This window comes from Danio rerio, chromosome 3 (genome assembly GCF_052040795.2).
Source record: "Danio rerio strain M-AB ecotype USA chromosome 3, GRCz13ab, whole genome shotgun sequence".
NCBI classification, from domain to species: Eukaryota; Metazoa; Chordata; class Actinopteri; order Cypriniformes; family Danionidae; genus Danio; species Danio rerio.
This window is the reverse complement of record NC_141023.1, coordinates 19,001,562-19,015,510: the sequence shown is the minus strand read 5'-3', so window position 1 is coordinate 19,015,510 and position 13,949 is coordinate 19,001,562.

Genomic DNA, 13,949 nt, shown 5'->3' with positions numbered 1-13,949 from the left:
CTGTTTGGTAAACCCATTTCTATGGGGGTTACACCGGACTTTTGTCTGTCATTCCCAAAGATGATTTAATGCTATGTTAGCCACAAAAGAGGCCCCATGCCACAATACTGTGGTCTAAAATCAAGCATTTCAGTTTTATTCCCCGACCCCTGTATAATGCCTTTAAGCAAAATGAAAGTCATTTAAGAATATTCTGAAAGAATTAGTATTAGGCCATATGTTCTTACCCCAGATGTAAGCACCTCATACACATGACTGTAACAGTGTTATTGTAGAAGTGTAAGTTGTGTTTGTCTTTGCAGGGAGACGTTGGAAGCCCACTGGTCACTAGACAGAGCACCCAGTGGGTTCAGTCTGGAGTTTTGATCTATGGTTTTTGTGGTCTATTTGGCGTTCCTACTCTATATGACAGAGTGTCTGAATATGAGGAGTGGATCCGCAACTACACCAGCAGCAGTCTGCCTGGATTTCTCTCATATCCCCTCATTTCCACTTTCACTAATGAAGGATCAGACAACCTCTCTTCATTTCTCCTTGCTCTTGCATTCTCCATCATCACTCTCTTCATCTCATGCTTCTTTTATAGACTAAGTTATGATGATTTCTGGGATGTTGTATTAAAATGATTAAAAATTTACTGAATTCATAAAGTTAAAGATGTGTTCTCTCTCTCTCTCTCTCTCTCTCTCTCTCTCTCTCTCTATATATATATATATATATATATATATATATATATATATATATATATATATATATATATATATATATATATATATATATATATATATCAACGCTAACAGTCAATGCAGAAAACGGAGCGTTTTGGAAAAACTGAAGAGGCCGTTTTCATTCTAAAACGTTGCTGCTCCGTCTCAGTGTGGATGTGGGAAAATGGAGACATCTGAAAACGGAGGCGGGGCTGCTGATATTCGCTACCTGATTGGGGCTTTTGTGTCATTGCGTATCCTTCCCTTTTTTTTCAAGCCACTATCACATACTATAACACATGGCTTTAACGCTACCGGAAGACAGCAGACCAGTCTTTACTGTAAACAACAACATGGACACAGAAATGGGAGCGTTGTTTGCACTATTGTCTGTTTTAGGTGCCATTGTGCAGTTATTCAGTTGTTACGCTTAGTAACAACTCGACCTCGTCGTTTGTCAACAAAAATACCTCTCTTGCTTTCTTTGCCATCGTGTTCATTGTTAAACCGGCGTTTGTTGACTAACAATAACCAAATGCCGAGCGAGACACATGCTTCCTTTTTATACTAGAATGTGCATGCCAAGAGTGAATGGTCACGTGATATACGTTTTTGGTGGCGAAGTGTGGACGGAGATATGTTCAGAAATGCTAGGTGAAACGCTAGTGTGGACACAGATCGTTTTTGATCTAAAGTGTGTGCTATGGGGGGGGCCAGCAGTTGGTGAATGCTGTGTACACTGGCCATACCGGTTGCCTTTAGCGTACTTCCAGCTAGCCCATTTGATACGTGTTCAGACAATCAAAACCCCTTACTAGAGGCGGCCAATGGCAGCAAAATCCCAAGATTTGGTAAGCGCCAGCTTAAGCTGTGTTTCAATGGCAAACGTTTTACTTGGGATTTTGTTGTGCCTAAGGTAGCTCGGCCTTTGCTTGGGGCTGATTTTCTTTGTGCACACGGTTTGTTGGTGGATGTGCAAAACCGCCGTTTAGTTGATGCAAAAGATTTCAATTCTTTTCCATGCTCACTCAGCGCGTTTTCAACCAAAACACTGTTTAATGCTTTAGAGACTAGTTGTGAGTTTTTACAAATGCTCGCTGAGTTTTCTGATATCGCTCAGCCGACCTTTTCCACAGCTACTACTAAACACGGCGTGGAACATCACATTTCTAAGACAAGTCCACCTGTACATGCACGCGCTTGTTGACTTGACTCATCTAAATAAGCTGCGGCTAAAGCGGAGTTCGCTTACATGGAAGAAATGGGTAATCGTACGCCATTCGAATAGTCCATGGGCGTCTCCCTTGTACCTAGCGTCTAAGTCAGATGCCAGTTACCGTCCATGTGGCGATTAACGCAGACTGAATGATGTCACAATTCCCGATCGTTACCCTGTACCGCATGTGCAAGATTTTGCAGCACGATTGGCTGGCAAAAGCATTTTTTCCAAAATTGACCTTGTGCGGGGTTACCACCAAGTGCCCGTTCACCCGAATGACATCCCAAAAACTGCCTTGGTCACCCCGTTTGGGTTATTCGAGTCTTTGCATATGCCATTTGGTCTGAAAAATGCTGCTCAAACATTTCAGACTCATGGACTCTGTGTTGCAGGATCTAGATTTCCTTTTTGTCTACTTAGACGTCATATTAGTCGCAAGTACATCCAAGGAAGAGCATTTGTTGCATTTACGTTCTCTTTTCGAGTGTCTCAGCAGCCACGGTCTTATAATTAATCCTGCCAAATGCCAATTCGGCCATTCGTCTATTGACTTTCTAGGGCACAGGATTACCAGCGAAGGCGCGTGCCCATTGCCGTCAAAGGTGGCTGCAGTTACGGAATTTCCATTGCCGCATACGATTAAAGCTGTCCAGGAATTCCTAGGAATGGTCAATTTCTACCACAGGTTTATTCCCAGGGCAGCTGAGTTAATGGGTCCTCTCTTTAAGGCTCTTCAGAGCGGCACTCCTCGTCAAATAGTTAGTTGGTCGGATGAGATGGTTGGTGCTTTTGAAAGCACTAAACGAGCTCTAGCTAATGCAATCATGTTGGTGCATCCGCTGCCTGATGTGCCAATCACTCTAACTACAGATGCCTCTGACTTTGCGGTTGGTGCGGTCCAGGAACAGTTGGTGCATGGACAATGACAACCTTTTGCTTTCTTTAGTCGTCAACTTCGTACTAACGAGCGGAAATACAGCACATTCGATCGGGATGTGCTTGGCCTCTACCTTGCTATTCGTCCTTTTCGTTTTTTACTTGAAGGTCGGCCCACAAACCATTGACATTTGCAATGTCAAAAGTGTCAGAGCTCTGGTTTTAGGCTTACATTTCGGAATTTACCACCGATATTCAGCATGTTGCTGGGAAATCTGTAGTATCTAATGTGGTAGCGGGTTGCCTTTCTCGGCCAAGTTCCAATGTGGTACACTTGGGGGTCAATTACTCCAGCTTGGCTGCAGACCAGAGTTCTGACCAAGATGTCCAGTCTTTCTGGGGTCGAAGACCGCGTATACGCATTTTGACCTGTGGTGGCGTCAAACTGCTGAAATTAACTTAAATAACACTTTCAGTTTTGATCGTACAGACAAGATCAATACATCAATTTAATCTGTTATATGTCTACTTTTTGTTGTGTACACTCACAACAACAACAAACATGTGTGCTTTTGCAAAATAAGGAAAACAAACAGTGTAGGCATTCTGTCTTTTCTCTCTCCGTGAACTGCTTTTAGAAACGTGTTGGTAAAATGCGCTGAAACTCCACAAATACAAAACACACCCAGATGAGACATGTATTTCTAGAAAGCTTGAAGTGTCTACTTTAAAACGCAGCTATGCATGTTGAAAACAAGCATTGCTTGATAAAGTAATCGGTATGAAACCAATGCTATGTCTAGTTTCTCAGTCTGATCTCATTAGTTTTAATGCAACCACGCCCATGAGGCATTGTTATTACAAACGTCTGAAGACGCGAGCAGACTGTGGTCAGAAAAACACATCACTAAAATAAAAGGAAACTCTGCAAATAGTCAACAAAGATGAAGATTTATGATATCTATATAAAGCTTGACATGTCTACTTTTGCATTAACAAATTCAAGTCGAAAACTAGTTATTTCTTTTTATGTAATCCATATAAAAGTAAGGACTGGTACGGATTCTCCTATATCGCCTCATTACAGTAGCGTGGTCCCGCCTCTCAGTAAGCGCGCTTCATATGTAAATCCAGATGTGAAAACAACGGAGGTAAAGGACCAGTGGCAAAGAGAGCTAAAGTAGACAAGAAGTACTCCGAGTTAGCTCAGTAATGAGAGTAATGTTGGTCTGTGTCATGCCGACAAACTATTAGATGAAGATGTAGCCTTCAACTTCACAAAATGTTTAAAATCGCTACAAAAGTGGACCAAGTAATCCTGCGTCTGTCAGTCTCCGCTGATCTTAAGAAGGTCAGCGGTTACAGTAAAAATACTGCCTTTTTTCCTGCGCTGCTCCCCATCACAGGATACCTGTCTGCAAGGCTACATTTCAAAGTTTCCTTTGTAAGTTTATTCTTTAAATAATTACTGTGAATATCGAGTGAGAGGATGATAACTTGCGCCAAAAGCTGATGTGATGCGCGCGACTGTTTAAAAGGTTTTATTATCGCACATGGTGTGTTTTCACCTGCTTTCTTTTGCTCACAGTATTTTTTGTTAATATGGATTAATTATCATTCTTTAAAATAACATTGCTCTAATATGAGATTACCAAAACTAACTCAGAATCTTATTATTATAATTCAAACTTTGAATATACTATTCCATATATTATAATGTATTGTTTTTTAACCAATTTAAGATGTTTGACAATATTAAAATAATATGTTGCATTTCGGCATGTTTTTTGACTCATTTATAAACTATTTATAGACATAAAGTTAAGTAAAAAAATATCCTGTATTTGAAGAATATTGTGTTCCTGGACTTCACTGAGCTCAAGTAATAATAATAAGTAATAATAAGTTTAATATATAAAATTGTGAATGAACTTGACTGTTGATGTCATAAATAATAGTCAAAAAAACAACATTTCTCAAAATGGATAAATCTAATTTTGCAACTAAACTCTTCATTTACAAAAAAAAAAAAACAGTAGATTTGCTATGTGTAAGTTTAAAAGTTTGCAGAGTTTTATAGAGTGTACTGACTCTCACAAGTGTATCTCCAGTTATTTTGTGTGATTAATATATTTTAAATAAACTGTAAACAAAAAAGTAAATAAACTTTCCTCTGATTCCTTCTTGAAACTGTTCCCTCCTCCCATACCTGTCTGATGGCTCATTATGCAGCTCATTATGCAGGTCTTTGTCTTCAGGTGTGACTCACTGCATAGTAATGATAGTTCACGCCTTCCTGCATAAACCAATTTCACTCAAAAAGTGACTTAAAAATTTTAAATCATTATATTGTTTTCTGTGAGCAAGTGAACAAGATGATTCTCACATCATTTTGAAGCAAAAACACTAGACTACCAGATCCAGTTCTCAAAAGTCTTGTGCACAAATGTTCTCTGTGTTTCACGGCCTTGTTTCAGTGACTTAAAAATTTTAGTTTTTCACTAACCACGCATAAACGTTTCTTTCTCAAGAACACAAACACATACAAACATTCTGCTTAGGTATTATTGTAGCCCAACTTGTGCTGTTTACAGTGTTATCACACTTTAGCCATTAATATGTTTTTAAGATACTGAAAACAACACAAATGTCAGTGCATGTCAAAACTTCTCCAGAGCTCCAAAACACCCTCAGACCCCAGAGGGTTAATATTTCAAAAATGTAAAAACACACTGAAAACATGCAACATAACCAGTTTCATATTTTATGCATGTTCCCATTTCTGTTTTCATACACACACAATCACACTACACTCAGCTCATCCTGATCACTGATCGACAGCATCTAGAAGTTTCTTGTAGTTTCGTCTCACTCCACAGAGAATCGCCCTGCAGCACTTTAGTTGGAGAACCACCTCGTTCTCTTCATCCAGATGGTAAAAACTTCATCAGTAAACTCATCTTCAATGCCGGCATGCTTTATTGATTTATTTGTAAAGCATCTTCATAAACCACAAATGCTGTTGTGAAAATATAAAAAAAAATATGCTTGCTTGTTTGTTGTGCATCCCTGACTTGTGTGTGTCATTGTATGTACATGCTGTATTCTGGGAAATTTTTAGTACCTGAGTGTGGTCCTGGAAAATCTCCATTTCCAGGGCTATCTTGCCCTTCACCTTAGCCCTACATCATAAGTTAAAGATCATGGGGTATATGCACACACACAAATTTTTAGTCAGCCAACCCAAGAACTTTCAGTGTCCTGTCTTTCCATTACAAAATCACCCTACTTAATATCAGTTTTCTTTAAAAATCTGTGATTTTTTTATACAATATAAAGTAAGTCTCAGACCAGACAAGAAGCACTGCATTATATAACAAATTTCTCTGGCATGTGTTTAAATATGAAATTTTATTTTACCCCAGTATTTTCAAAGGAGTTTCTGCGATAGATGGCTGATTCTGACAGAGCTAGAGTTTACACAGTCTTTTGTCTCGTTTTACGCTTTAATAACTAAAGGATTGCTGTAAAGGGAACCTAGTGAAATTTAAATTAGTCACATTACTGTTGATTGAAAAATACTTGCTATCCATGTAGCCCATTGGGACAGCCTCGCCCTTTCATGTGAATGCACAAAACGAGGGGTGGGGGTTAGGGAAAGAGCTAAGGTGTAGAATTGGGATTGAGCCTAAGTGCTGTCAAACGGACAATTCTGATTTGCTGATCATGAACATTAAGTCATAAAAAAATAAATAACAAATGAGTAGAGTATATAATTACCTGGTTTAAATTGCTTTAAGAATTAAATAAAATCCCTTACTAGGATAGTTAATGTATTGTAGTAGCAGTGTAGTAATTTTGTTTAGTCGATCACAGGACTTGTTGATCTTATTTGCAGTGTTGGGGGATCTAAAGTCAGTAAAAAGGAGCTAAATGTGTTATTTTGAGAAAAGTAATGTGAATGTGTATTTTATTCATTAATATGAAAGTTTTTGTAAGAGTTATTTAGAAAACTGCTTATTTGCAGTTATTAACCATCTAAACTTACATTTTATAAATGGGCTTAAACAATGTAGCACAAAACGAGACAATTAGGGTTGTGCTGGTCTGAATATAGCACCACATCGCGTCAAACACGTCTTGAGCCTCATTGCGCCAGGTGGATGATAGGGCCCAATGTCTCGTTCTTTCCTTCGGGGAATGTGGGTTATGGCCATATCCCAGTGGTGCTACTTTCTATTGTTGTTACTTTTTTATTATGTTTTTGTTGTTGTTGTTGTTGCTGTTGTTGTTTAGCATGGGTATATTTTTTATCAACAGTCAAAAATGCAGTCAAATTATTGATCTGTTGTGTCAATCTTTTCCTGATGTTTGAATGTCAATCCACTTTGAAATGAAACAATATAAAACAAATTGCAACAAAGCTTGAGATAAAAATGCTTATAAAGAATGATGATCAGAAGGTACAGCAAAAATAATTCCCATAGTCTTGTCTTTGGGAGTGGAACTATTGATTTAAAGTGGAGTCCAGTAGCAAACTGTATTTTAAAACTTTGGGCTCTATTTTGACGGTCCATGCGCAAAGCGCAAAATGCAGGGCGCAAACGCTTTCAGGGCGTGTCAGAACGCATTTTTGCTAATTTAAGGACGGGAAAACCCGCTTTGCGCCGTGGCGCATGGTCTAAAATGGGTGTTTATTTTCTTAATGAGTTATAGGTGTGTTTTGAGAATAAACTAATTTGAGTCTCATCTCCCATTCCCTTTAAGAGCCAGCTGCGTCACGCCAAGCGCATTTGCTATTTACAGGACATAAAGTAACTCTGGAAAGTGGAAAAACTGAGCATTTCACAAGCAAACAGTTAACAGTTAACAGTTAACATTTTTTTTTTATTTAACAGAAAACTGTTAAACAGAGCATCTACTGCATGAGAATGATAGATAATGGATCTACTTTCATATCCGCTCTTGAATAGGGAAACCTTTACACACAGACATCAATTAGTCTATAAATAATTAATTGCATTTGTTAAGCGTAAATATTCGTTTCAAAACTATTTCTAAATTCAGTTCTAATTTCCAGCAATAATAAAATGAACAATAATAACGAAGTGTGTTTGTGTAGTTATATCCTAAAACACATGCTGTGCCCCATATTGTCTAGAACCTGCAGGTGGGTAAATCTAAGCTTGTTTTTAATAAAACAAATATAAATATGGATATAATAAATAATACTGCTAATAATAATAACATTATACAAAAGCAAATTGTTATGAATGAACTGAAAAAGCCTCCCGAGATGAAAAAGACATAAAAACAGTGATTTTTCATATTTATGTAGGCTAGAAAATAATATGTTTTGTAATATTTTAATCCTTTATATTTTTATCCTATATCTATTCTTATTATATCCTATATATATCCTTAATATTTACATTTTTTTATATGTATAGATATTTGCCTATTGCTCTCTTGTGTGTATTAAGCAGTGTTTAAGCGAGGCGCAACTCTGCGCCGGAGTTTAGACCGGGTTTGTTTTGGTCTAAAGAAAAATCTATTATAGTTTCTCAAAATAGCAACACGCCAGCGGTCTGCCTCAGAACGCCTTCCTTTTTGGACCAGAACGCCTATGGTTGCACAAATGAACGCTAATGCATTTGCTATTTAAACAGCGTAGCGCAACGCCTCAAAACGACTCTTGCGCCAAGCTGAAACTACCAAAAGACTACTGCGCCACGCCTTGCGCCACATTGCGCCGGGTGTATGATAGGGCCCTTTGTGTGGTTAATACAACATATTTTATGTTCCCTATAAATATACTGTACATTCTAATATAATTTGTTTTTTTCAGTAGTTTATATTAGAAAACATTTTTATTATTATCTTTTATTCAGTTGCACAATTAGTAGCATGATCTTTAAAATGTCAAAAATTACACTCTAAAAACCTGTCATTCATTTCAGTGTCCCAGAAAGCAGAAATATGTCCCTTTCATAAAGTCACACCTAAACCTGCTGATCTGTTTTTGCATATTAGAAATTTACAGGTATGTGTTTTTGGCTGGGTTTGAGCTGAACTAAGCCTTGCTGAGAGATGCCTTTGACACCACTGGTCTGACTGGATGAGTCTACTGGTTAAGCTTTTTGGTAAGGCAGCTTTTGGCAGCAGCTCTGAAGTAGATGTTGCTTTATAAACTGCACCAAGGAATCTCAGAAGTGATAAGTAAATAAATAAGTGATTAAACACATTAGACCCTCAGGTAATTACACAGAATTTAAAACCAAGTGTCTGCAAACTTTTGCAGGATTTAAAAAAATAATTTCCGCTATGTTTACTACAGTGTATTGTATGTAAACAGCATTTATGTAAAATATCTTACTCAGGACAGTGAATATAATTAAAAAAACATATCTTGACTTTGTGAAATTATGTTTCATTAACCACCCCTGTAGAAAACACTTTGCAGAATAAAACTTGAAAAAATAAACCCAGAATAAAAATGCTTTATCAATCTTTGCCATTTGGTGACACATACAGTACAAATCAGTAATGGTTACCAGAGAAGAATATAGAACAGTAAATGGTGCAAATATCTTTACAAATGAAAAATTATTAAAGGATTAAAATATTACAAAAATGATTACTTTCTACATAAATATAAAACCACTGCCTCCATGTCTTCTTCATCTTGGGGAGCTTTTCAGTTTATTCATGACTTTACTTTTGAATGATGTTATTATTATTATTATTATTATTATTATGCATATTTAAATTTGTTTTATTAAAAACAAGCTTAGATTTGTTCACCTGACAGGTTTTGGACCTTAAGGGGCATGTAGGACATGTGTGAAATAACACATTTATTCTTTTGCTGGAAATTAGAACTGAATTTAGAAATAGATTTGAAAAAAAAAACTTGTGCTTAACAAACAAAATTATATATGTACGCTGATGGATGTCTTCAGTGGAGTGCGTACAACACAGTTTCCTTATCTATGAAAAAGAAAAACAGAAAGGTAGGCTGAATGGAGGAGGTTCATTCTTTATCCTCACGCTGCAGATGGTCTGTTTAACGGGTTTCTCACTAGTGAAGCATTCAGTTTTTTCACTTACAAAGTCCACCATGTAAATATCGTATGCGCTATGGTGTGACGCAACATAGAGCTGAAGATCTTTGCCCGAACCCGACGGGATCTTTCGGGACTCATCGGGACCCAAGGGATTCAGGTGGGTTTGGGCTTAATTTCTATAATTTTAGATAGGGCCTGTGCAGTAAATTAACAGTCATGTCATGCATTTGAATTAGCACAAGGAAGTAATCTATTCGTTTGTTACAACATTAAAATAAAATGTAATGGTGAAACAAATGATAACGGAGAAGTGAAGAAGAGAATTTTGACTACCAAGGTATTTCAGCAGTTGCTCATACACTGCGTATTACAGTACAGCGCTAAACGACAATGTACAGCAAGCTGACAAGGTCACACGCTACATTGAAACCAATGTCATGGAAAATAAAATCGATGTTCCTGGCCCTGAGTTTTATGATCTTAAAGAGCGGTTGGATTGAAGTGAGACAGGAGGTTGGTTAGATAAACAGGAGCTAGATTATATAAAGCTTTATGGGTAAGAAGTAATATTTTAAATTCAATATGAAACTTAACAGGCAGCCAGTGAAAGGAGGATCAAACTGGGATTATATGATCATATACTATAGACCTGGTAAGAACTCTGGCAGCTGCATTTTCCACTAACTAAAGTATATTAATAGAGGATGCTGGGTAACCAGTGAACAGAGCATTACAGTAATCTAGCCTAGAAGTCCTAAAAGTATGGACTAGCTTTTCTGCATCTGAGATGAATAGCATACTTTGAAACTTAGCGATATTTATATCAGATGAAAGGAGGTAGTTTTTGTGACATGGGATGATTTTCAAAATTTAAATTGCTGTCTCATATAACATCCAGATCTTTTATAGTAGAGCTAATGCTAACTTTGTATCCTCTAATTTTAGGTCGAGTTGTGAGATCTGCTGTGTACAGGATTTAGGCCCAATAAGTAATAATTCAGTTTTGTCTTTTTTAGAGAGTGTAAGAGAAGAAAACGGTTTGTCATTCAGTGTTTAACATCTTTAATACACTTGGTTAACTTAGACAGTTCAGACGTCTCATCAGGTTTAGTTGAAATATACAACTGAGTATCATCTGCATAGCAGCGAAAGCTGATCCCATGTCTTCTAATAATGTCTCCCAGGGGTAGCATGTATATGATAAATCGCGGCTGGCCTATTATCCATAATCCGCAATAATCCAATCAGATTGATTCAAGTTTACAATAAATAGACCAAATTGACCCTATACTGCCTTATCTTCATTTTGGAAGAATCCACCCTTCTACCCCATCTCTTTTTTACTTTCCTTTGCCAGGGGGAGCCCTCAAGACCTAACTGATCCCTTATATACTTATTGATCAGGTGGGAGCCCTGGGCTCAATTATCTCCGAGCTCAGCGTTCTCTCCCGGGACAGCAATGCCAAATCTGCTAATAGCATCAAGCAATATCTAAGTGTGAACTCATGAATTTACATTTGACTCACGCAAACATACGTAGGTCATAAAAGTGCAATATCACTTAAAAACAAAAATCTTAAATTCATTAATGAATAAATTTTGCCAATATTTCTGCCGATTTGCATGTTTCAAAATGTTTTTTCTCTTTCCACAAGTTACATGTCAGGTAGCACATGCTCTGATGCAGGGGTAACACATCAGATTCAGCCAGGGAGTGAGCAGACAGAAGGAAAATAATATTGCAACATTTTGCATGAAATGTTTTGTTATTTTTTGGGTCTAAGTCATTTTAAGATTAATAAATAAGTAAACAGTGTAACTAATATGGCCGATCAGACACCTAATTATTTTGCATTGATTCAACAAATGCGTCAGCCAACACAGAACCAACGTCTGCCCAGGAAAAGACTGAATGGTCAGTTGTAACTGATTCCAAGGTATTTACGCCACAAAGTAATGTGCTCACAGCACTGGACAGAGACATGGTTAAAACTTCTATAAGCTCCTTGCTTAAGACTGATGTTTTAATGTAAACCTTTATTCTCTCTTTATGTGTAATCAGGTGTTTTGAAACGTTTCCCCTTGCTCTTGTATTAATATTGTGGTTTTAATACTTCTGCAATCAATGTTTACTTCTACCACGGCTAAACTAGCTCATGGTAGATCATGTTTAAAGTCCTTTTGAAGCTAATTTGGTTAACTGAACAATTGTTTACATTTTATGTTAATACACGTGCAACATATTAACATTTTAAGAAACTTGAACATTTCTGCCTCAGTTTCCATCAAAATACCTATGTAAATCGCTATATTTCTGAACAAAGGACTATAAAAACATGTCTCAGGAAAGTTATTTTCTGATTGGTCAACTTGGCCCTGGAGGGTGGACACAAACCATCCTTAAAAAAGTTTGTTCCTGAGGCTGTCACGGTTCGGGAAGGATGAGGGAACGAGGACTCAAATGCAAACACAGGAGGATTTATTATTAATTAAAATAAAACAAAAAAGAACATCAAAAACCACCCCGAGGGGGAAAAACATAACTATAACTCAAACAGACAAACAAACTTGGCTGGGCTGGCGAGACAAGACTACAGCAGGAAAACAGGGGGTGTTTAGACGACGAACTGGCACAGGACAGCAGACATGAGGAGAATATAAAGCAGAATTAAATTAATACACTGGTGAACAAACAGGTGTTAAACATGTGAATCTAATAAACTAGTAATGGGTTAACAAGCAGGGTGGGACTAGACAATAGACGGGAGAGCACATGGCACAAAGAGACAACACAAGCTATGCGCTCACCTAAAACAAGACTAGAACAGGCAGCCAATGAGATAACTCCTTAACCGTGCGTTCATGACAACACAAGCACGCGGTGCATGTAAACATACACCACGTGCTAAACACAACACCAACAGAAGACTGAACGCAAGACACGAGTACACGATGAATGAAAACACTCACCGTGCACTCACACACGCAGCATGCATGTTTCATCCCAGCGCCAACCAAAACCGAAACCAACAGGACAGAGCCGCTGGGAATGAAACACCACACTGCAGACAGACGAACGTGAACACCCGGACGGGAGCGCGCACTTGCAAACATTCAAAGACCTCATGCACACGCTCAAGCGGGGACGTGCACGGTCCATGCACGTTCACAAATGCCACTCATTCCGAGACACACACAATGACAAAACAAGTGCTCGACCCAAGAAAACTCGAGCTGAGCACAACAGGACAGGACTAGACAGAGCTAGTGTCCAGACTCTGCCACCAAAACAAGAATTTACAAGACCAGAGTGGCAGAACTCTGACAAAGGCGCCCAAGGATCTAAAAAAAACAGACCCCAGAGATGGGAATCTAACCTAAGACCCCAAAGACCTGAGAAAGAAACAGACCTAAGCAGAGAAACCTTCAAGAAAGCAGAAATCCCAGAAACAGGAAACCCCAGAGACCCAGAAACCACAGCCCAGAGAAAAGCTTGAACCCAGAGGACTCCAGGGAGCAGGTGGGGACCCAGACGAAATGGGTTAATCGCACAGCTCGGACATTCCCATATCTAATACCTTTTTTTCTTTCTTTTCCATCAAGAGTCTAACGTTAGTTAAGTATTGTGCGCCGCAAACCAGTAGTATTCATGACACGCACTGTACTACTTCAAACTTGAAACAACCAACTCCACCCCACTCCAAGCCTTTTGTGGAACAAAGAACAACCAGCCAGCCACCGTACTAAACAGAGGGAGCTTCTTCACATCATGCAAAGAATGCAAGTAACACTTCTATCTGAACTGGTGTAAACTATATGCAACCCTATATATATATTTAATTTCAACAGAATTAATTACAAAAGTCAGTTTCATCTTGCGCTGCCAGATTTTTTTTTTTTTTACGTTTTAAGCATAAACTTCAACTACATATGAAACAAATGTTTCTTAAGAAATGGTTTATATTTGTATTTGGGGGAAAACATGCCTATAATTTCAGATTCAGGACTGTTTTAAGACCTTAAACTCTAGTGAATTGAAACATTTCAAAACCTTTTTTAGGACCTTTTAATTTCAATTAT